We start from the raw sequence: 23619 nt of genomic DNA, 5'->3' as shown, positions 1-23619 counted from the left end.
TTTAGAAGTCTGCAGAAAGTCTCTTTAGAAGTCTGCAGAAAGTTTCTCTAGAAGTCTGCAGAAAGTCTCTAGAAGTCTGCAGAAAGTGTCTTTAGAGGTCTGCAGAAAGTCTCTTTAGAGGTCTGCAGAAAGTCTCTTTAGAAGTCTGCAGAAAGTCTCTCTAGAAGTCTGCAGAAAGTCTCTAGAAGTCTGCAGAAAGTCTCTTTAGAAGTCTGCAGAAAGTCTCTTTAGAAGTCTGCAGAAAGTCTCTAGAAGTCTGCAGAAAGTCTCTTTAGAAGTCTGCAGAAAGTCTCTCTAGAGGTCTGCAGAAAGTCTCTAGAAGTCTGCAGAAAGTCTCTAGAAGTCTGCAGAAAGTCTCTTTAGAAGTCTGCAGAAAGTTTCTCTAGAAGTCTGCAGAAAGTCTCTCTAGAAGTCTGCAGAAAGTCTCTAGAAGTCTGCAGAAAGTCTCTCTAGAAGTCTGCAGAAAGTCTCTAGAAGTCTGCAGAAAGTCTCTCTAGAGGTCTGCAGAAAGTCTCTAGAAGTCTGCAGAAAGTCTCTTTAGAAGTCTGCAGAAAGTCTCTCTAGAGGTCTGCAGAAAGTCTCTCTAGAAGTCTGCAGAAAGTCTCTAGAAGTCTGCAGAAAGTCTCTTTAGAAGTCTGCAGAAAGTCTCTCTAGAAGTCTGCAGAAAGTTTCTCTAGAAGTCTGCAGAAAGTCTCTAGAAGTCTGCAGAAAGTCTCTCTAGAGGTCTGCAGAAAGTTTCTCTAGAAGTCTGCAGAAAGTCTTTAGAAGTCTGCAGAAAGTCTCTCTAGAGGTCTGCAGAAAGTTTCTCTAGAAGTCTGCAGAAAGTCTCTAGAAGTCTGCAGAAAGTCTCTAGAGGTCTGCAGAAAGTTTCTCTAGAAGTCTGCAGAAAGTTTCTCTAGAAGTCTGCAGAAAGTCTCTAGAAGTCTGCAGAAAGTCTCTTTAGAGGTCTGCATGAAGTTTCTCTAGAAGTCTGCAGAAAGTTTCTCTAGAAGTCTGCAGAAAGTTTCTCTAGAAGTCTGCAGAAAGTCTCTCTAGAAGTCTGCAGAAAGTTTCTCTAGAAGTCTGCAGAAAGTCTCTCTAGAAGTCTGCAGAGTTTCTCTAGAAGTCTGCAGAAAGTCTCTAGAAGTCTGCAGAAAGTCTGTCTGGAGTCTGCAGAAAGTTTCTCTAGAGGTCTGCAGAAAGTCTCTTTAGAAGTCTGCAGAGTTTCTCTAGAAGTCTGCAGAGTTTCTCTAGAAGTCTGCAGAAAGGCAGCACCTACAGACTTCCCAGGAATGCATCTGTTAAAGGTGCCCGGTTTTCTTGTAAACAAACAAAAGTTATATTTACATTCAGTGTTACTCTGTAAAAACCAACATGTATACCCTTGAAGTCTAACAGACATGTCAAATTTGTTTCCTTCTGCATAAAACATTCGCAAAGCTGATTTTAAACCTTTGAGTCGTGCATTGTTTACATCTGTGTTCACTTGTTACTGATTTAACAAAAACACTCCTGACAACTGCTGGACTCCGTAAAGTGAATGGAACACTTCAGAGTTCGGGTCTGATCTTTTTTAAAAAAACATTTCTTATGAAATAAACTCCTCAGACGTCCTCACGAACCAATCCAATCGCTGGAATAAAACATTGGCATCGTACGTTTCTGCAAACCACTGTTATGTTGAATCTCTATGATTCAATCTCTACATTTCACTGTTGATCGCATTTTAAGCTTTTCACGTGTCATTTAATGCCACATTTAATGGCTGCTATCAGTTGAATAATTATATTTTATGATGTGACAACGCTGTGGTTAAGGTCTGGTTAGGTTTAGGCATGAAAAACCACTTGGTTAATGTTTGGGGGAAGAGCAGCATGGTTTGGGTTAAAATACCCGGTTTTGTCGGTTGAAACAGGAAGTGAGCAGTGGTCTTGAACAGTGGTCTTTGCAACTTTCTGCCATGCAACATATCTTTTATCCGACCACACGACCCGCCTCCTCCTCCTTTTAACATGAGAGTGAGCCTGAGATAGATGTCATCTGAACTGCGTCACTTTCCCCCTATGATAGGTATTGTAGAAATGTCGATATGATTAAACATATGTGTTGAAACGTAGATTCATGGTTTTGCAGAAAAACGTACAACAATGCCAACATTTTATTGTGGCGACTGGGGCTGCATGAACCCAGAGACCTTCACACTCACACACACTCACAGTGTCACACAGTGTAATTACAGTCTGGTCCATTCCTGACATTCATGCTGGTTCACAGCTGATTGCTGTTGAACAGACCAAGATGGCTGCCAGAACCACAAATCCCCCGACACTCCTCCTTCTCTTTGCTTCTTTCTCTGCTTTTCTTTTATTTTTAGTTTTATTTCACTTTGTTTTATTTTTTTCTTCCTCATCTCCTTTTCTTTTTCTCTTTCCTTTCATTTCTGCATCTTCTTTCCTCCTCTTTCCTTGTTTTTTTCTAATTTTTCTCCTTCATCATCTCTCTTCTTCATCTTGTTCTTCACCTTCTCGTCTCTTCCGTCCTGTATCCTCCTCTCCTCTCGTCTTTTCCTCCCGTTTCTTCTTTTCATTCCTTCAGATTTTATTTTGCTTTCCACTTCTCTGTCTTTTTTCCCCAAGCTTCTCTTCATCCTTTTACCTTCACTCCTCTTTTCATCTCTTCTTCTTTTTTTCTTTCTTCTCCTCTTTCTTCTCCATCTTTCATCTCTTCTATCTTCCTCTTCTCTTCTTTCTGTAATCTCTTCTCCAATCTTTTCATTTTTTATTCCACTTTTCTTCTTCTTTGGACTCGCTTGTTGATTTTGTCTTCCCTCTGTCCTGTTCTGTCGTCTTTTTCTCTGCTGTCTTTTCTTACTTCTCATCCTCCTCTTCCTCTCTCCTGTGTCCTTTCTTTCTTTCTTTCCTCAGTTTTTCTTTAAAAACCACTCAGACTGACTCTCTCTCTCTCTCTCTCCTGAAAATTGATTCTTTCTCTTCGGTTGCCATTTTCTTAAGTGTCTATCTGTCTCTCTTGGCTGAGGCGTTGCTTGTGGTGTTGAGGTTCTCTCGTCCGGTCGAGGTCCAGAGACCACAACGCAACCGACATCTAGGTCACACACACACACACACACACACACACACACACACTCTCTCTCTCTCTCTCTGTGAGTCTGTAATCAGCAGCGAGGTTGGAAAGCCTCTCCTCCTCTCTTCTACTAATTAAAGACCACGACCAACGATCTGAGCAGAAATTAGATTTAATGAACAAAATCTGCAGCTTCACCAACAAATATGAGACAAACACTCTGCTGGAGTTCTGTACGGAGAGAAAAGATGATTATTATTGATTATTATTGATTAAACAACATGTGGGGAGCTGTAGGTGACTCCAAAGAGCTTTCTCCACAGAAACAAACACATTTGTTTTTGTTACTTTTTAGATATGGACATTATGTGTTCCTTGTGTTCAATACTATTAGCTTTGACAATAATGTGACCTCAATATTCACATCAATGAAGCTGATTTGATTTTGATTTTATGAAGATGTGGTATTCTGGCCTGTTTTGGCACATTTTTTTTATAAACACTGAGTCTATTTTAAACATCTCTGTGACATTTTATTCACCAAAAGTTGTTTAGATTTCTCTAAATCCATCTTTCCTTACAGCCTAGATTCCTCTCTGTCCTCTGTTCCTGAAGCTATTTACATAAATCTGCATTATTAACGAGCTCCTACTCTGATTGGCTGGAGGTGTGGCCCCCTACCTTCACCTCCAGCCAATCAGAATAGGAGTTAATGAAAGCAGCAGCATGTTTACCTGCAGTAATGTTTGCAGCTGGAGATGTAAGATCGTGTTTAAGTTTCCTCACAAAGTCAAGGTAATTTTTTCAAACGTAGCCAGACGTCGCTAGCTTAGCTTTAGCACAGATATGTTATATTCCTTTATCTGAGGAACAGAAAGAAACCATGTTTTAAACCTTCATCCACAGATTGAAGATGAAACAGTAGAAAATCCTGCAGCTGAGTCTCATTCAGCAGACAGTCGGCTGTAAAATGTGCCGAACACACAAACAACCACCCGTCAATAATGGAGGGAAAGTTATCTCCAAAAATGAATTTCAGCCATTCCTGACATAAATGTCCGTCCTCTGGAAGGCTGTTAAGACTTTTATCTGCTGAACAACCAGCAACACTTCCAGTGTTCTGCTTTGCTCATCATTCTGCTGCGATGCAAACTGTGACTACAGAAGTTACTTTAACCCTCAGTGTATCGCTGGGCGGCGCTGGGCTCATGATAGAGCTTCCTGCCGATCTGATTTGACTTTCTGGTGTTGAATCTCAACAAAAACCCCTAAAACCTTGTCAAGAAAACCCAAACTGTTCTCAAAAAACCCCTGTAACCAACTCTCAGGACCCTCCGGAAGAACTTTGAAACTCATTTATGGACCTCTTGAACCTCCTCAAGGATCCCTGGAACTTCCTTGGGATCCTTGGTAACCCATCACAAATCCCTCAAACCTCCTCAAGAACACTTGGATTTCCATAGAAATCTTTTCAACTTTCTCAGTGACCCTGAGGTATCTCAGAGACCATGAATCATCTTCTCAAATAAACTTAGAATTTCCTCAGGAACCCCAGGAACCTCATCGAGAACCTCTTGAACCCCTGTACAATGTGTCAAACACACACACAACTACTCGCCGATAACGGAGGGAAGATCATCTCCAAAAATGAATTTCAGTCATTCCTGATGTGAATTTCCATCCTTTGGAAGACTGTAAAGACTTTTATCTGCTGAACAACCAGCAACACTTCCAGTGTTCTGCTTTGCTCGTCATTCGGCTGTGATGCAAACTGTGACTACAGAAGTTACGTTAACACTCAGCGGCGGCGGCGGCGGCGGCAGGCTCACGCTGAAGCTTACTGCAGATCTGATTTGACTTTCTGGTGAGACGCAGCAACGAGTTTACAGCACAGGAGGCCTCAACATCACCCTGATCCATCCCAAAGATCAGTTTTCTTGTTTTCCACAATCCTTTAACACACAGCAAAAACACTGTCAGGGAACAGAGCCTAAAGAAAATGCAGCTTTCTCAAATGTAAATGTTATTTATAGACAGTTTGTTTACTGTAATTTTCCCTTTCTCTGTCTTTTTGCCTCCAGCTTCCAACGTGTCTGTCCAGCTTTTAAAAGCCACCTGCAGCCTTTAACACTTTCTCTCTTCCTGCTTTAAAACAACAAACACATCCAGCTCCAGCTGATGACCTCTGACCTATAGCTTCCTCCTCATGTGTTTGTCGTCTCTCTCTCTCTCTCTCGTACATAAACACAGTCACATGCACACATCCTAACACACACACAGGTCTGGAGGTTTGGGTGCGTCGTGCTGCCACGCTGCCGTCGGTTTCTCAGATAGCCTGTAATGAGACAGTAAGCAGAGCCAAGATGGCTGCCACTGTGTCATTAGCAGTGGAAATGTGGTTGGTTATTAGAGATGGAATATCAATATGTTCTCTGGTGACTTCATGCGAGGCTGTTAGCTGATCCAGCACACAGGAAGCAGCCGAGACGTGAAACCCTGAGACGACGATTCTCTCTCAATTCATCAGGATTTAAAAAGAAGAAGAAGAAGAAGAAGAAGGTCTCAGGGACCTCTGATGGGGGTGAAGTCTGTTGTTTAGCCACATTTTAGCATCTTTGCTGCAGGAGGCTGCAGACGAGGACTGAGACTGTCTTTCAGGGGCGACCTGGAGCCCTTGTGGTTACCGTGTAAACCCCAATAACTCTGATTCAAATCCAGATGGGAACCTTTTTGCACATCATCCCCTCTTTCTCTTTTTTTTACAACTGGGTTGAAAATGTGGTGAAAAAGGTAAGACAAACTTTCCAACTTTCACCTCCACATCACTGTACAGGGTTCATACATCCATCCTGTTGCTTAACCGAGATCATTGTGCTGCTAACTGAGATCTGAGTCCAGAGGATATGATGTGTATGATTGACATGATGTGTGATATACGTCTATGAAAAGTGTCGTGTGTGTAACTGTATGTTTGATCTGTGTGTCCGCCTCTTGTAAGCTGAGACTAATGTTATATCTTATCGTATATAAAACATATGGAGTCAAAGCTGTTTGGCCTTTTTCAGTCTGTGTTCGTGTCTGTTCTAATGTTCTGTTGAAACATCGCTCACAACCCGACTGCTTTCTGGGATACTTGGCTATCTCAAGTCCACACAGTTCAGCTCCTGATGTGTCCTCAATAAAAGAAGAAGAAGAAGAATTCTTCTGGACATTTGGACTGAAGTTGGCCAGACGCAGACTTAGAATAGTAGTAAAGTGAAGCTTCATGTTTTTACTGGTAGCTACTCTACACTGCTGTTCCTTATTGCGGGTTTGAGTCCCACCAGTCGAGCTTTATAGGTTGTATGAAAGTTTAGTGCTGATCATACTGCAATCACACTTCCAATTTACTAGAAGTGTTTATACACCTACAAGATAATATATTGGTGTTGTGGCTGTTTGCCACAATGATGTCTGAATAAAAACTGTTATGAATTGACTTTTATTCTATTTTAAGCCACATTTCTATGATTTTATAATGAACTTTCTTTCTTGGTGGTTTTTTACTATATCTTTTAACCAGATGAAGGATTTTAGCCATCGTTCTTCTGGGTCTTATTAGAAACTGGGCAAACCTTAGCAGCAGCTTAGCTAACGCTGTTAGCTGTGATAGCCGAACAGCGTCAGAGAAACACTGATTTTTTTACGTGAAACTGTTTTGCAGCGTTTTCACCTGTTTTAATCCCTGTCTACGTTTGTTTTGGAGAGGAGGAGACCTCTGCAGATAATTCTGCTCCCGGTAGAAACCTGCTGAACATCTGGATCTGAAGTTATCAGAGAAACAAGCTGAGCAAACGTTAGCAGCAGTTTAGCTAACTCCGTTAGCTGCGCCAGCTGAACAGCATCAGAGAAATACTGATTTTTTAACATGAAACTGCTTTGTTCCGTCTTTTCACCTGTTTTAATCACCGGGTCTGTTTGTTATGAGAGAACCTGAAGAAGCTGGTTGTTTAACAATGAAGACAACAACTCCCATGATCCCTTGCTACTTCACACCGTCATCACACTCTGTCTTTTGTTATTGTTTTGGTTTAAAGACCCCTAGCGGCTGAAATTACATATTGTACGTTTAAGTCAAATGCTTCATGCACATCATCATTTATTCAATTAGTTTGTTTATACTTTAATATCTCAGACAAGAATAAAGACGAATTCCGAAAGTAAAGTGCTTTCATTCATGTTATTTTTATACGTGCAAACTGAAAACATGAATAAAAAAGGTGGGTCACCTGGTTTGTGATGTCAGAGAGAAGTGGTTTCAATATGTAAAATGGATTATTTCTTAGAAATAAAACTTTTTGTGTCTCTCTTTCAGTATAAAGAAGGAAAAAATGTCAGTATGTGACTCAAACAGCCATTAACTGTTTGACATATGGTACAAATATCACACAGTATGAAGTCAACTACATTCACATATGCATTAGATGGTACTTCCAACTGCAGATGGATGTTTCTGGACACATGAGGCTCTGTGGCGCAATGGACAGCGCATTGGACTTCTAGCCAAAAACACTCAGGAAGTGATTCAAAGGTTGTGGGTTCGAGTCCCACCAGAGTCAGGTTTTTACTACTTTTACTCCTCCGATAACGATAAACACCTTTCTTTTAATGATATTTCAAGAATTTTTTTTTGAATTTTTTTGGTGTTTCCACCGGGTGCTTTTTATGCACAAGTTGAGAATGTGAATAAATCAGGTGGATGGAAACAGACTTTAAAGTGACTTTATCCTGGTGACGGAGAGGTTTTTTTTTTTTTGAGGTTTCAGATCCAGTGTTTCAGAATTTAAAGCCGCCATCCTTTTCCTTTTGTTTGACGATGACCTTCCGACCTTCTGCTAAGGAGGCTCTAGGGTTTGGACAACACACACACACATACACACACATATGCACACACACACATAGCGTTTGGAGGGTAATTGTCGAGAGGAAAGTGAGTTGTGGAATGTCTGAGTTTGGAATAACACTGTCAGGAACGGTGCCAGTTCACCAACACTGTTTACCCTGTGTGCCCCTCTGTGTGTGTGTTTGTCTATATTTTTTAGTGTTCACACTTACTTACATCTACTTGTTTGTGTATGCATTCCATGAGTGTGTGTGTGTGTGTGTGTGTGTGTGTGTTTACCTCAGGTTGTGTTTGCCCAGTATAAAGCTCTGACTGGTCCAGGCTGGTAAATTGGTTGCTTGGAAGGAACAGATGTGGTCAAGAATGTCTCTCTCTTTTTTTTTTTTTCTCACTCAGTGTGTGTGTGTGTGTGTGTGTGTGTGTGTGTGTGTGTGTGTGTGTGTGTGTGGGTATCCAGGTGTATGACAGTGTTGAGATACAGGTGGATATAAATGGGTTTTTTTTAAATTTTTGTTTTATAAATATTTAGACATCCAAGTAAATGCTAAAATTATACATCAAGGTAATTAAAAACCAAACCCAAAATTACTACTTTGGTAACGTTAAGGGAAGTTTATGGTCATGATTACAATATTAACCATGTGATTAAAGGAAAACTCTTGTTTATTTCCCATAAATGTGTCTATTATGGCTCTATGTGGGTCGTGTTCACTTTGCTCTCACCAGCTCTGTTAGCCTCCTACAGCTTTCTAAATAAATATGATCATCTCTGAGTGAGTCTGAGCAGAAGTAAACACAGAAACTAGCCGACTGTAGCAGCCATTACTGCTAACTAGCATAGAGATCTACATCTGGCTAACCGAACCACCCTCCATATTCATCCGCACACGCAGCGGTTTGTTTACATGTGTGAGTTTGCCCTGATATACGTAATTTGGCTTCAGTCCTCGTTTCCCCCAAATCTCTATAACGGAGCTGAGAGTATAAAGTTACCATGACACAAAGAGGCACAAAGGCCACGTTTATGGGAAATACATCAGGTTAAATTAGATCAAATCAACCAGAGCTCCCTTTTCCTTATTTCCAACTACAGGTTATACAAAAACATCAGGTTTCAGTAAATTTGAATCTCCCTCTCAGGTGAGGGGACAATCGTGGTCATGGTTTGATTGTCGGTTGGAAACAGGAAGTGAACAGTGATCCACCATAGACCCATTTTTGTCTTTTTTATGGGGGGACAGGTGATCTTTAGCAACAGTATGTGTCACATAGAAGTAATGATACATCATCTGAAAGCTGATGCAGCTCAGCACTGTGTGTCAAGTTGTTCTAGCCATAAATCTGTAATAAACATTGTGTTTTTTTGGCGATTGGATGACGAGCACTTCTGTTCTGTGGAAATTACTCATAAACCTCCTTATGTAAATATACCCAGGAAAGCCAAACATCCAAGTTTCAAAAAATTGGTCTCACTACAATAAAATGGCTACTTTGGGGTCTAACATCATCACACATGAATATAATTGGGTTCATTGAATCCACAAGAGTCTCAGCTTTCCAGTCAGACCCAATTTATGAATTCCAAGACTGTTTAAGGACCCCAGTATGCAGAAATATTCAAATACACCATTTTTTTTTTTTTAGAAAAGCTGCATGGGATTATCATAAAGTAGGCCTGTCTGTAAAGGGGAGACTGGTGGGTACCCATACAACCCATTTTCATTCAGATAGCTTTAAGGTGAGAGGTCGAGGGACCCCTTTGAAAGTGGTCATGCCAGTTTTCCCTCATCAAAGTTTAGTCTAAATGTGGAGCTTGTTGACAGACATGGTTGGTACCAATGGAGGCTGTCTGGTGTCATATTAATCCAGTATCTTCAGTATCTTGTAGCTTTAAAACTGAGAAGCCTCTGAAAGACATTAATGTGACGCGGAGTAGAAAGTTCAATATTTCCCTCTGAAATGTCGTGGAGTGGAAGTATAAAGTAGCATCACATGGAAATACTCGAGTTTTTGAGTACTTAGTTACTTTCCACCGCTGGTTACACCTGTACTTTCCTGCATACAGAGGTGTCCGCATACTTCTGTTTCTCTCCATCCACAAAGACACACTGCACCCAATTTGTTCCTGAATCAGCTGAAAGGGAAATAAACTGTGCTGAATGACACTGCGGACAGTTTATGAAACTCTCAGTAAAACAGGGTAAACCTCAGATGGTTATAAAGAACATTCCAGCGTGAAACTGTTTCTTAGAAAGTGTTTTGTTCTCTTGTAAACAGCTGGACGGTTGTCAGAAGTTTTCTGCAGACTCTCTCTCTCTCTCTCTCTCTCTTTCTCTCTCTCTGTGATGGGTTTTGGACCTCCCTCTCTCCCCTCCTCCCCCTCCCTCTCCTCCCTCTCCTCCCTCCCTCCTTTGCTCCAGCAGACGGGGTCGAGCTGACTCTCCGCCGCACGGAGCTCATCTCCAAACCACCAGATCACATCTTACACCGGGAAACGGACTTTCTTTACACTCTAAAACTTTTATTTTCCTTTTCCTAATCTTTTTTTTTTTTTTAAATTGTTATTATTATTCTTAAAGCGGATACAGAGTTTACATGAAGATCCTGTCGGACAGATGCTGGATGGATTCTTTTTTGCTTTTGGTGCGTAAAACTTGGCCAAGTAGGTTAGTGGACGAACCGGAGGACTGACAAGAAAAAAGTTTTTGGAAATACTGAGCGTGTGTGTGCGTGCGTGAGAGGGAGAGAGAGAGAGAGAGGGAGAGAGAGAGAAAGAGAGAGAGAGAGAGAAAGAGAGAGAGAGAGAGAGGAAAGTCATTGAGATCTCGGGGAGTGTTTGATTCAATGCGTCCGGAGCTGCCGGTTAAACAGCAGGAACACCGGAGAAAGACGGAGAGAGAGAGAGAAGGAGGAAAGGAGTTGAGATTCAGCGGGGTGTGCAGAGACTCACCGGCTGCTGGACGTACATGTCTCCTCTCCCCACCGGCACCGAGGTAAACTCACGTTTTACTCTCATTTACCGGGACATTTGTCCTTATTTGTGTTTTGCGGTTCTACTGAGATGAGACAGATGTGTCAGAGATGCAGCTGTAGGATTAGAGTGAAAAGAAAAACATGAAGAAATACGTAGAAAAAAAGCAAATAAGAGTTCACAGATCAGCTGACATACACAACAGGAAAAAGAAAAGAAAAGTTTCACAGTAATCGATCAAAGTATTGATCATTTTGAAAGATTTTCTCTCCTGGATGTCTTTCTGATCGAGGCATGTATGCGCGTGCGTGCTTCTTGTCCAATTTTAGAGGCTTTTAACGGTTGCGTGTGCTTGTGTGCGCGTGCACGTGTGTCTTGGAAACGTGTAAATGAGTGTGTGTGTGTCACATTTTTGCGCAAGACAAGTGTGTTGTCCTCACTCCGTCTCACGCATACATGCAGTATGTTATTACTAATATTTTCCATGCTTATATCCATGTCTTATGATGCTGACCTTCTGACCTTTCCTCAGCTTACAAAATGTCCACTTGGACACAAGATCAAGGTTAATAAATAACTCACAGATTGTCCTGAAACGTCCCCGATCACATTTGAACTCCCTGCAAGGATGAACTCTTTTGATTTTAATGACTTCGTGACCTTTTTTCCTCTACAGAGACCACAAACAAGCAGCTAAAACCATCATCTTGTTCTGTCCAGCTCTGTAGTTTTTTTCGGGAGGCTGTAGTTGACATACTAACCTGCAGGTGGCGATAGCGGGACTACAGTCAGTCGTGAGTTTTTGAAACCCAGAACTGATGTCTGGATTGAGGGACTGCTCAGTCATCTGTTTTAAAACTACTGAATGAAACAATATGTTGATCCTCTTTTATAGTCTCTCACTCATTCCTCATTGAATGCAGTTTTAATGATCAGTCACACTGATGTCTTTAAATCTAGAAGGAAGAGCCAGAGGAATGACATGAATCTGATCTGGATATAATATCATCCTCTCGTCCTGTTTTCTCTCTGTTTTGTGTCACTTTCTCTGCGTCTCATCCCAAAAAAAAAAACCCCACAAAAATATGTGATGTCAGCTCAGAGGAGAGAGAGAGAAAGACACCTAGATGTGAGAACTGACTGATTGTAATAGATTCAGACGTTGATTTGGTTATAAGTCCCAATAAATGCCAACAAACGCACCATCTCCTCCTGTTTGTCTGATAAAAATAGAGCCCAGCTGTTTTAGGAAATAACTGAGCCTTTTATAAACTTGAAACGATATATTTGTGAGCTTTTTTTTTTTTTTTTTTTAAAGATTTACGACAGACTGCCACATTGTTGGTTTGGCTCTTCACATGAGATCTGTTGTCAGTAAGACAAACGTAGAATAACAGCAGATTTATCTTTTAGTGTAAAACTTTTGATTCTGAACAGGTTGTTGTTTCTTGTCCTGACAGACAAAACAAAACTGTGTGTTTTTGGCTTCATTTAAGTTAAATCCTGAATCTCACAACATCTGGTCGCTCATAGGAACTGATCCCATTTACACAAGTAAACAGAGCGTCAGTGAAGGCACCGTCAGTACAGACAGATGTACTTGAACACATCATCCCATAAAAATCATGCTGTCAGCTGAAGGAATTTCCTTACACTGAGAAAAACTCTTCACTGACAGGAGGTGATGCTTTTTTATTTTTTATTTTTTAATAAATGTAGCGGTGCGTTCAGGTTCTTTCTAAAGACTGGGACAAATACATTTTTGTCCGCTTGGCCTAGATGACTGTTTTCTTTAAAGTGCACAGAGAGTTCTGAGCTGTCAGACTCTCGGACGTTTCCCTGTTTCACACACGGAGTGGAAATCTGTTCCCAGACGTGCAGTGACTAATCACTTTGTTCCTAAACACACACACGCACCACTTAACTAGAGGGTGTGTGTGTGTGTGTGTGTGTGTGTGTGTGTGTCTTGGCTTTAAACTGAGAGTGTATGAAGGCCGAATGGTAGGGGATTGCATCGCTGAGTGTCGGCCAATAAGGTCCTTCGATTACTGTCTAAGAAAAACACTAATGGAAATATAATTATGCGTGTGTGTGTGTGTGTGTGTGTGTGTGTGTGTGTGTGTGTGTGTGTGTGTTGGCAGGCAGCTGACAGTTAAGTCCTTCAGAGCATCGATCTGCTTAATAACAGTCTCAGTCAAGAACCCACACACACACGTCACCATTTAAACTGGACTGGATTAAAGGCCATATTAACCTCCTATGGGCCCCTGTTGACCTCTACTATACATGGTAGCACCTTAAATTATTAAATGATTAGATGATTAGTCAATTAAGACTTTTTTTAAGCAAAAATGCCAAAAAAAAATCTCATTCTCACATGTGAATATTTGCTAGTTTTCCAGTTTTTAATGATAGTGAACTCAACATCTTTGTGTTTGTGACTGTTGATCATCTGAACAATCAATAGATGATTAAAAACAATAATTACAGTCCTCCTATGATGGAATAATATAACCTGTCCCTTAGGTTGATTAAACACAGAGAGTCCCTCTTCAAGACCAGGACCACATGATGGAGGACGGAGGACTCGTCAGAGTTCACTGCTGCACATTTAGATCTAATTTGAGCTTAATCAGATTACGTGGACCGGTTTTTCTCTGTTGTGTAATTCACCAGCAGGATGTTGGATCGATCAGCTTGTTTGAAGTGCAGGTGTGTAGACGGGACTCAGAGGTCTGTGGAGCAATGGATAGATAGCAACGGCCTTCAGAAGAGGTTGAAAGGTTGTAGGTTTGAGTCCCATCAGACTCAAATTTAAGATTTGACAAAAGTAAGCAGCAAATATAATCTGGGATTATGAGAAGGTGTCGTCCTCTAAAGTATCTTTGTATCTTTACAACTTATCTTCACTTCACTGTGGAGCTGAGTGAGAAACAGACAATCAAAGATGAACTTTATACCACGCATCGTATTTGTTTAAAACCAGAATCCATTGTTTTAAACAAAGAATATTTAATAAAAGAGATTAAAAAAAATCACAGCTCTGAGTTCAGACTGCAGAAAAGAACTGGACTGACGGGAGATGAAGGAGGGATGGAGGGATGTAGAGGAGGATTCAGAGACAGTTTGTCAGAATAATAAATAGGAAGCAGAATTTTCAACACAGACTGAGTTTGTTTGGAGACACTGAAGCCTCTTCCTCCTCCTCCTCCTCCTCCTCCTCTTTCTCTTTCTCTTCCACTCCTCCTCTCTTCTCTCCCTCCATCAGTCAACACAAGCTCTCCTTTTAGCTGCTAATAGACTATTTCCGTTCACTTTCCTCTGTCGTTTTGTCTCTTCCCTGGTTTCCTTCGTCGTCGTCCTCTTCGGTTTCCTTTCATGGCTGCAAACTCAAGTGGGATGAAAAAGGTGACAAGATCTAAAACTGAACCGAAACTAAAGAAAATGTGCACAAATTGAACAAGTAAATGAAGCGTTCTGGTACTTATGCACAGCGGATAACTCATCGGACTCCTGGCTGCTCAGCTCGACAGATGAGATTCAAAGGTTGTGGGTTCGAGTCCTTCAAGAGTGAAAGTTTAGAGATCTTCATCAGTGTTGAAGAGTAGCAATAAACCTTAAAGCTGCAAAGTTTCAGGTTGAATTTTTCCACTTACTGTCAGCTTTGCATGTGACCAAATGTCTTCCAATCTTATACAGTTAATTGTTTTTTGTGTGTGTGTGTTACGATTGTGAGCAAGTGACCAGCATCAACACATCAAGCAAGAAATGTATGAAATCATACAGATGAGAAGTGTTGGACGATGAATCGGTTTAAAGCTTGTTTGAGTTCCACTAGAGTTGAAATCTAAAGACTTTTCCTCACTGACAAAAAGCAGCAGTGAAGCTTTAAACTGTAGGATTCCAGGTTGAGTTAGTACCTTCATGCCAGAATAATCAGCTTTGTCTTCACGTTAATGTTTTATGTCATAAAATACGACGCGTCTGTTTTCTTTGGGAAGTGAACAAACATGTCAAGCAGGATGAGGATGATTGCTGCTACATATAGAAGCTCTGTAGTCAATTAAATTTTGCAGAACATTAAACACATTATTTGATTTGACCCCGTTGACCTCAAGCTCATTCACATCTTGAAGTAAAGAAAAGCTTAAAACATCAACAGAGAATGAAACAGGAATACAAGACACTGATGTGTTCCTTCAAGGACCAGTTTTCAGTCAGTCCCTCTAAACACATCGGTATCCAGCTCATATCAACCCAACTCATGCCCACAAAGTCTGCCTGAAACTTGGGTGTCATGATCGATGACCGACTAACCTTTAAGGTTCACGTGACCTCAGTCGGTCGGTCGTGTCGGTTCGTCCTGAACAACATCAGGAAGATCAGATCCTTCCTGTCTGAGCCTGCAGCACAACTAACCTGGTCCAGGTTCTCGTAATCTCATCGACTACTGCAGCTCCTTACTGGCAGCATGCACCCCGCATGTACCTTCAAATCTCTGCAGATGACCTCCAACATGGCGGCGCGTCTGGTCTTCAACCAGCCCCAAAACAGTGCCTGTCACCCCGCTGTTCATCTCCCTCCACTGGCTCCCAGTTGCTGCTCGCATCAAATTAAAAATCCTGACACTCGCTAACAAAACAGCAACTAAAATAGCTCCTGCTTACCTGAACTGCTCACTACCTACTCACTACGCTCTGCCAATGAAAGACACCTGCTACCTCAACAGGATCCTAAATCACATCGCTAGACTCTTCTCCTCTGTGGTTACCAAACTCTGTTCGATCCGCAGTCCTTCTAAATCTCTAAGAAAACACTAAAGACGAGGCTCTTTCGCCAACTCCTCTGCACTTGATGGACTGAAAAAAACCCTGTTTCTATGCTCTCTATACATTCCCTCTGTGCACCACCTGTTGGCACCTACATCCTATCAGACTCTTAGCTTTATGTTACTTACTCGTGTTGTTCTCTCCCGACTAGATCCCTGCTTTTGTGTCGCTTCGGATCAAATCGTCTGCTAAATTGTAAAAAAAAAAACACCTACAAGTATTCAGGAGGGTCTGTTTCGGTAGAGAGCAGCTCTGAAACCTGCAGCCATCTTGATGCTGTGATGTCGTCACTACTGATGTCGCCATGACATCACAGCGAGTCGGGGTCAAGATGGACAAAAAAATGGTTGCACACGCCTGCTTCCTCTCAAATTATGATTTTTTCGTAACTTTTCTCTACGTAGAGAAGTTTCTGCAGAATAATATTAGATCAGATTACAGATCATTAATTCTTAGTTTTGTGCTCTATACATGTGTGAGTCTCTGTGGCTCAACGGACTTCAAGTTAAACATTACAGAAGTGATTCAAATCCCACCAGAGTCCATCTTTATGGAGTCATGAGAGCACTGAATTTCCTTACTAGTATAATTAAACCCTTCAGGCCGATTTGAACCACACATAAATCACTTATAACATAATTAAGTGCATTACAAAATGTCCTGAATGTACCTGAAGGCTTCTTACTCTAAACAAGGAGCCATTGATTTCACAGGCGAACAGAAATCAAACGCACCTCAGCAATCTGAAGCATTCTGGAGGCAGATTTAATATCCAAGCGGGATAATTATGGGATGCGGGAGGATCGTTTCCTCGGGGACCAGCGTTTGTCGTTTATAATAATTAGTCCGACAATTTAGTATCGTCTGAGGTTAGACAGAGGCTCTACTGTGACGTACAGCGTGTGTGTGTGTGTGTGTGTGTGTGTGTGTGTGTGTGTGTGTGTGTGTGTAGTCGTAGCCCAGGCGACACATGTATACCGCAGTGTTTCCGACCTCAGAGCAGCGCAGTAAACAACATAAACAACACACACACACACACATAGAATCTGGATACATGCAGACTGGAGAGAGAGGGAGAGATGGAGGTATGTTCAGTTAGATATGTTCCCAAATCTGTGTTTTAATGAACACACTAATTCTCATTAATGAGAACAAAAGAAATACAGAAAACGAGACATTATGTGGTTGACATGAGGCTCTGTGGTGCAGAAACACACAGGAGAAGAGATTCAAAGGTTGTGGTTTCGTGTCCCACCAGAGTCAAACTCTATGTTTGTAATGTTGACTTAGTAATAACAACAGACAATAATTGTCAAACCTTATTTTTCTAAATATTACAGAATGGCTGAATTAATTCATTTTTTGTAACTTTGGTCTGTTCAGGGAAGAAACACAGAGGAGAATACTGAGACGACGTCTACATGAAGCCGCTAAATCCACAAAATGCCTTTTTTGTGCAAAAACGTCCAAAGCAGGAGATTTAGCTCGTTTCTACAAAACTTCTGTCCACATTAAAATGCAAAAGTTTTCCTCTTACTGGGCATGTGCGGAGGACAGATGAGCAAGTCAGCCACAGGACACCAGTGAAGAAGACATAGTATGTTATGTCTGTTTCTGTGGCGGCTGATTCCAACAGTTTGAGCAGAGAAAGGTGGTAGATAGCTACGTTTAACTATGAACAAACTGTCAAAGTAGACAATAAAGAGAACAACACTCGCACATAGACTGTAAAAAATACGGACGTAGTCACCGTGACGTCACCCACAGACTGTCGATTTGAAGCCTCGAGTGTAACGATTTGACCGTCGCCATCTTGGATTTGGCCGTCGCCATGTTTGATTTTTGGAGCCAGAAGTGAACATATTTGGACAAGAGGGTTGCGCTGACCATTGTGCTAGCTGCTAGCTCTGTTAGCACGGTGCATTTACAGTCTATGGTTAATAGTGATCATGCTAATGCTAATGCTAATATTCGCTAGTGAAAAACAAGCCTAAAACCGTAAAAAACAAAATGTACACACCGGAAAAACTGATCATCCGACTCATTGATGGGTTTTCTATTAAAACTAAATGCTGAACAAGACTTTTTTTAGGCGACCACAATGTTACAATTAACTTTAGTGAACTGAAAACACGCTGTGAAATAGCAGCAGCTACGCCCATACGCAATGGCTACGTTACATAAGCAACGTTGTTGCCGTGGTAGCGCCTTGTCAATCACAACGTAGGCACGCCTTAAAGCATACGCTGCTTTATCGTCAAATTTAAATGAAATGGGACCATAATTTACAAAATGAACATCATGTTGTATTGAAGAAGACTTGAAACTACTAATTGAGACCATAAACTCATTAGGAAACAGTTTACTGAGGTAATAAATCAAGAGAGAAGTTGGGTCTTTTTCTCACAGACTTCCATACAATCAGACTTCTTATTGCAGCCAGTGGAGTCGCCCCCTGCTGGCCATTAGAGAGAATGCAGGTTTTGGGCACTTCTGCATTGGCTTCATTTTTCAGCCTCGGAGGTCGGCACTTGCATGAAGCCGTCCGCCATTGTTGTTGTTGCGTTCCTTCTTCTTCCTCCTCCAATGAAACGCAGCGCTACTGCCAACATCTGTTCTGTCAGTGATGTGACAGCGTTTCTACACAGCTCCGTTATACACTGTAACGCCAAGCCAGCATTTTCACATTTACACAATCTGGAGGCCGTTTGGGAAAAACTCAGTTTTGTAGAGGAGAGAAACGCCCTTTTAGTCTGGACGGAGGAACAAAACGGAGAGAAGAAGATGTGTTTACCAGATGTGCTCGCTTTAAGTGTGGACACGGTCACAGAGACAAAGATGAAGACAAAGCAGAAATATGAGGTCAGATCACAGACAGGTTTTTATTTGTGAGGCTCTGTGGCGCAATGGATAGCGCGTTGGACTTCTAGTGAAACACGGAAGAAGTGATTCAAAGGTTGTGGGTTCGAGTCCCACCAGAGTCGAACTTTATAGGCGGAAAGCTGACTTGGTAATAAAAAGAGACAATGCTGGTCTGTCATGATCTAACTTCAGGTACGGGTGTGTCTGTGCTCCCAGGTGGATGAGATGACTAAATGTTAGTAATTGGCTTGTTTCTTGGGAACATTTAACTGTTCAGTGAAGTTCTGATGAAGAAAAAAACAGCAAGATACAAGCGTATTAGAGAGCCTTTTAAAAGTGCTGTATAAATAAAATAAATACATTTATTATTAAGATGAGATCAGATGAGAAAGTAAGCGGCTCTGTGGTGCGATGGACAGCAAGTTGGACTTCTAGCATAAGACTTAAAGGTTCAAAGGTTGTTGGTTCGAATCCCACCACAGTCATGCACCAACACTTCAGGCCTAGACACTCAGTGATTACAGCAGACCTTCCCCCATTTCCAACTGCAACTTAACACTATAACCTTAACCTCCAGACATACTTATAGGACATATAATGTTCTCCAATTTGTCTGATATGGTTTTTGCACCAAAAAAGTTCAATCATCTCATTGAAATCCTTAAAACACCATGTCCTCCTCCTCCTCCCTCATTAAAAATCCAGTCTCTGAATCTGTAAATAATAACATTTATATATAAATATTATATAAGTTTTCACACCAGATGTTTTCTCCTTCACTGTAGAGTTCACTCTCAGTGTTTGTGTACTGGAGGCTTCAAGTTTCCACATCACACTTGTGTCAGTTAAATACCGGACCACGATCGGCTCCAAACAAGTTTAATAGAACGAAAATTATAGAAAATTATAGAAAATCGTCACACTGATCGTTTCAATTACTTTCTTTGTTGGTCATCAGTAGTTTTTTTATTCAGCAGCGGCATCGTTGAGATCAGAGAGCGACAATAGAAACAGTGTTCTAATGAATTCATTGTGTTTTTTGGTTTGAACCAGGTGTGTATATGGTTGGAGTCAGGTTCACGTGTGTGTGTGTGTGTGTGTGTGTGTGTTTGACACCCTCAGCTGTCTCTCCGTACATTCCCGTCATGAATTACTGCTCCCTCCACCTCTCCATCATTCCTGTCTTCCCATAAAAAACTCGATGTCTTTGTCATTTTCTTTCCACTAATGTCAAACACACGCAGGCACGTACACACGTCTCTTAACAGCAGAGTGTGTTATTAGTCACACACAGAAGCCATAAATACATACAGTACAGGGAATTTCCAAACATGCTGAGTCTGTGTAGTTTTACGGTCCTTTTTCTCTGCAGCAGCTGACGACAGATTTACAGAGTTTCACCTCAACGGTTGGACGGTCCGCTGAGAGGACTCTGTTTCCCACCATACGAGAAGGACAATAGAACAGAATAAAATAGAAACACAACAGAAAAAAAGGTCACAGTTCCAATCTGTATTTAGTCTCTGCATCGAGGTGTATTTCTATGTTTTGTAATGCTTGTTTTGAAGGATAATTCTGGTTTATCTGAAGGTCTATCTGGGTCTTGTTTTCATAACTTTGCCCATCATAGTTTTTTAGGAGTGATACTGTATTAACCCCAGTGGTGGAAAGTAACTAAGTACATTTACTCATGTACTGTTTTGATTTTCCATGTGATGCTACTTTCTACATTTCAGAGGGAAATATTGTACTTTCTACTCCACTACATTTATTTGACAGCTTTAGTTACTTTTCAGATGAAGATTTGACACAATGGATAATATAACAAGCTTTTAAAATACAACACATTGTTAAAGATGAAACCAGTGGTTTCCAACCTTTTCGGCTTTTGACGTCTTACAAAAAGCAGTGTGTAGTCGGGGTCACGTTTCAGATGTGTTTTGGTAATTTAGCAGTGTTAGCGTTCTGTTTATGTCTGTGTAGTTTGATTTTTTTATTCTCACTGCTGAGACATCACATTGCCTATAAAGCTCGACTCTGGTGGGACTCGAACCCACAACCTTTGAATCACTTCTCTTGTGCTTGACTAGAAGTCCAACGCGCTATCCATTGCGCCACAGAGCCTCTTAGTTACTGCTGTTTATGGTGCAAAATGGAAGACGGCTCATGTTGACCCTGTTTATGACTTGAATCAGCCAAATTTTGGAACCAAACAAGAAGGATGCAAAATGTTTTTCCAGATTAAATACTTTATTTTTGATCCTTCTGGAGCTCTCACCAACATCTAAAACATCTCCATTTTTGCCATCAATCTTCAGCAGGCTGCTTTCTTACATCACTGACTACACTGCACTTTATCACCGTTCCAGTGATTCTGATAGTCAGTAGTTTGACTCTGGTGTGCTGTCCATTGCATCACAGGGCCATGGAAGTACTGTATGTATGTGTATGTGTTCAGGCTGTATCATGCTTTAATTATATTCCCCACACTAACAGTGGTGGAAACTAACTAAGTATATTTATTCAAGTACTGTACTTAAGTACAGTTTTGAGGTACTTGTTAGGATGGTTTTATTGTCTCACTTGATCCATTATCTTATTTACAAGAGTTTACAAGTGGTTGTTCATTTGACATTGTTTCATAGTCATGTTTACACATTCTGGAGGCCATTTGGGAAAAGCTCCATTTTCAGGGGAGAAAAACCATGGATGTGTAATAAGAGCTGGATAAGAGGGCGCTGCCGCTCAGCCTTGCAGCCAGTTTTTCCCAGTGGCCACTCGCGGTATTGCAGCGAAAAATCCTCCTGCGGCTCAAAAAGCATTTTCCCCAAAGACCGCCACTGTAAAAGAAACGTAATTTATGACTGTTTCTATCATGAATTTTTGATCCAAGGAGGTTTTATATTTGTAAAATCAAATATCATCACAATGTAAAGTCTATGGACTGAGCAGGAACTCGTGGGCGGGGCCAGCGGGGGAAACACTACTGCACATATTCAGTAGGCCGCACAACCCGGAAGCTAGAAACTTTTTTTGGCGTATGCGCCAGGCGAGCAATTCTTATTGGACTGAATGGGCGCCATTTTTGGCTCGGTATCCAGCTCTTATAATACTTCCATGAGACCCATTTTAGTCTGGACGGAAGAACAAAACGGAGAGAAGAAGATGTGTTGACCAGATGTGCTCGCTCAGAGTGGACACGGTCACAGAGACAAAGATGAAGACGAACCAGCGAGATGAAGTCAGATCACAGGCAATAAAGACTTTGTGAGGCTCTGTGGCGCAATGGATAGCGCGTTGGACTTCTAGCAAAACACAGGAGAAGTGATTCAAAGGTTGTGGGTTCGAGTCCCACCAGAGTCGAACTTTATAGGTGAAAAGCTGAACTTAGTGGTGAGAAGAGACAATGATGATCTAACTTCATTGTTTTTTGTTCAAACCAGCAAGATAGAAGCGTATTTGAGTGACTGAAGCTACGTTTATGCATCGTTTTGAGGTCGGAGGGGGGACGTCGGGCTTCACATCCTGAGTTCTGTGTGAGTTCAGGTTTAGACAATAAAAAGCTTTGGTTAAAGTCAGTGAAAGATGGCGGTTTCACTTAAATGTTAATAAACTCTCTCGGTGGTTCAGTGTTCAAGCCACTGCAGACCTTTTCTGTATTAAACAGAGACCATGATCTTTCTCTTAACCTCAACCACATGCTGCCAGAGTATAAACATAACCATAAAAAAGTTTAATTATGCTGTAGCCACATCCAGCTATTTTACTGGAAGATTAGATATTTTAGTGGAAAAAAACCCCATCAAAAAACACGTCACTGAGCGTTTTACTGATATGCTTCAGTATCAACATTTGCTCCTTATGTAGTCGCATATGAAAGTAATTTCTAGGAGACAGCGTTGCTACTGAACACACGAGGACAAAGCTGACAAATGCCCATATTGTCAAAGTAACTGCGATCAGTAACTTTGCTGTAATTACTGAATATCAGATTATAATCCCTTAAATGACGTCATACTGAAGAAATAATCACATTACTGCAAGTTAATGCCAGTTAAACCAGTTATTATTGTTTTGTTTCAGCACTCTGTAGCCTCACTAGCTGTAAAATTAAAAATGAATCAACTATTTTGACAGTCGAATAATCATTTCATTTGTTTTTTAAGCAAAAATTTTTTGGTTCCAGCTTCTTAAATGTGACAGTTTGCTGTTTTTTCTTCATCATATATGACAGCGAACTGAATATCTGAATCACTGTGGATGCATTTCATAGATTAAACCATTAATGGACCATTAAGTCTAGAAAACATCAGCAACGTTTGACCTTGACGAGCAGATTTCACATCAGCGTCCTGTTTGCACCTGTTGAACTTTAATCGACTTAAAATTACTGAAAACAAAAAAAAACAGCAGATGACAGATGACAGATTTAGCTGTGTGCTAACAGAGCGAGGGTCAGAGGTCAGAGGTCAGAGTCTGACTCCGACTCAGACTTTGTGTTCCATATTTCCCTCCGGAGCCGTTTCACAACACTATTTTTACATCATTCTTCTTCTGTTACATAAACTGTGATCCTATCTGTTGCACTGATGTGGAAAATCTTTTTCATCCTGTTCCAGTAGAATCAGATATATTAGTTTAGATGTTAAATAGAGTCTGCAAACACAAACTAAACCACATATTTGGTTTGTTCTGTCAGAAAACCTAATAATAATTTCTTAAAAAAAAGCTACAAGACTAAATCAACAATGAGAACAGAAATAGTAACACAGTAATAATATACGTAACAATCTGACACTCAGCTCGTGACATCAAGATTTTCACTTAAAAGAAAGAAATTCTGTCCTTCAATTAAAGTCTTTTTGTTTTCCAGGGACTCAAACACTGTAAATGTTCCTTTAAAATGTTTTTTTTTATTTTTTATTACATTGTTATTTAAATGTAAACATATTTTTATGGGAGCGTTTGACAGTGTTGTGAATTTTTATCTGGTTTCAGCTCTTGGACGTGAAAGA

General features: G+C 40.9%; 1 protein-coding gene, 1 long non-coding RNA gene and 4 other non-coding genes across 10 annotated transcripts in view; 4 read left to right on the top strand and 2 right to left on the bottom strand.

The window, feature by feature from the left end:
- The first annotated feature begins 7564 nt into the window (after positions 1-7564).
- Positions 7565-7658, top strand: trnar-ucu. Its single transcript has 2 exons — positions 7565-7601; positions 7623-7658. It is a non-coding gene; the product is annotated as a tRNA-Arg (tRNA).
- A 2726-nt stretch (positions 7659-10384) lies between these two features.
- plekhg2 (pleckstrin homology domain containing, family G (with RhoGef domain) member 2) overlaps positions 10385-23619 on the top strand; it is a 128907-nt gene continuing 115672 nt past the window's right edge. For all 5 annotated transcript variants that reach the window (XM_042413507.1, XM_042413506.1, XM_042413505.1 and 2 more), the window contains exon 1: positions 10385-10935. The gene's annotated coding sequence lies outside the window, so the exon portion shown is untranslated. The remainder of the gene's footprint in view (positions 10936-23619) is intronic.
- LOC121898448 lies at positions 14198-15598 on the bottom strand. Its single transcript, XR_006096466.1, has 3 exons — positions 15231-15598; positions 14398-14475; positions 14198-14302 (listed from the first exon to the last, which is right to left on the bottom strand). It is a non-coding gene; the product is annotated as an uncharacterized LOC121898448 (long non-coding RNA).
- Positions 18635-18726, top strand: trnar-ucu. The gene is given in 2 exon segments: positions 18635-18671; positions 18691-18726. It is a non-coding gene; the product is annotated as a tRNA-Arg (tRNA).
- Positions 20637-20728, bottom strand: trnar-ucu. Its single transcript is given in 2 exon segments — positions 20637-20672; positions 20692-20728. It is a non-coding gene; the product is annotated as a tRNA-Arg (tRNA).
- On the top strand, positions 21876-21967 carry trnar-ucu. Its single transcript is given in 2 exon segments — positions 21876-21912; positions 21932-21967. It is a non-coding gene; the product is annotated as a tRNA-Arg (tRNA).

The sequence above is a fragment of the Thunnus maccoyii genome, chromosome 6 (genome assembly GCF_910596095.1).
Source record: "Thunnus maccoyii chromosome 6, fThuMac1.1, whole genome shotgun sequence".
Classification (NCBI taxonomy): Eukaryota; Metazoa; Chordata; class Actinopteri; order Scombriformes; family Scombridae; genus Thunnus; species Thunnus maccoyii.
This window is presented reverse-complemented; position numbering and strand designations above follow the sequence as displayed.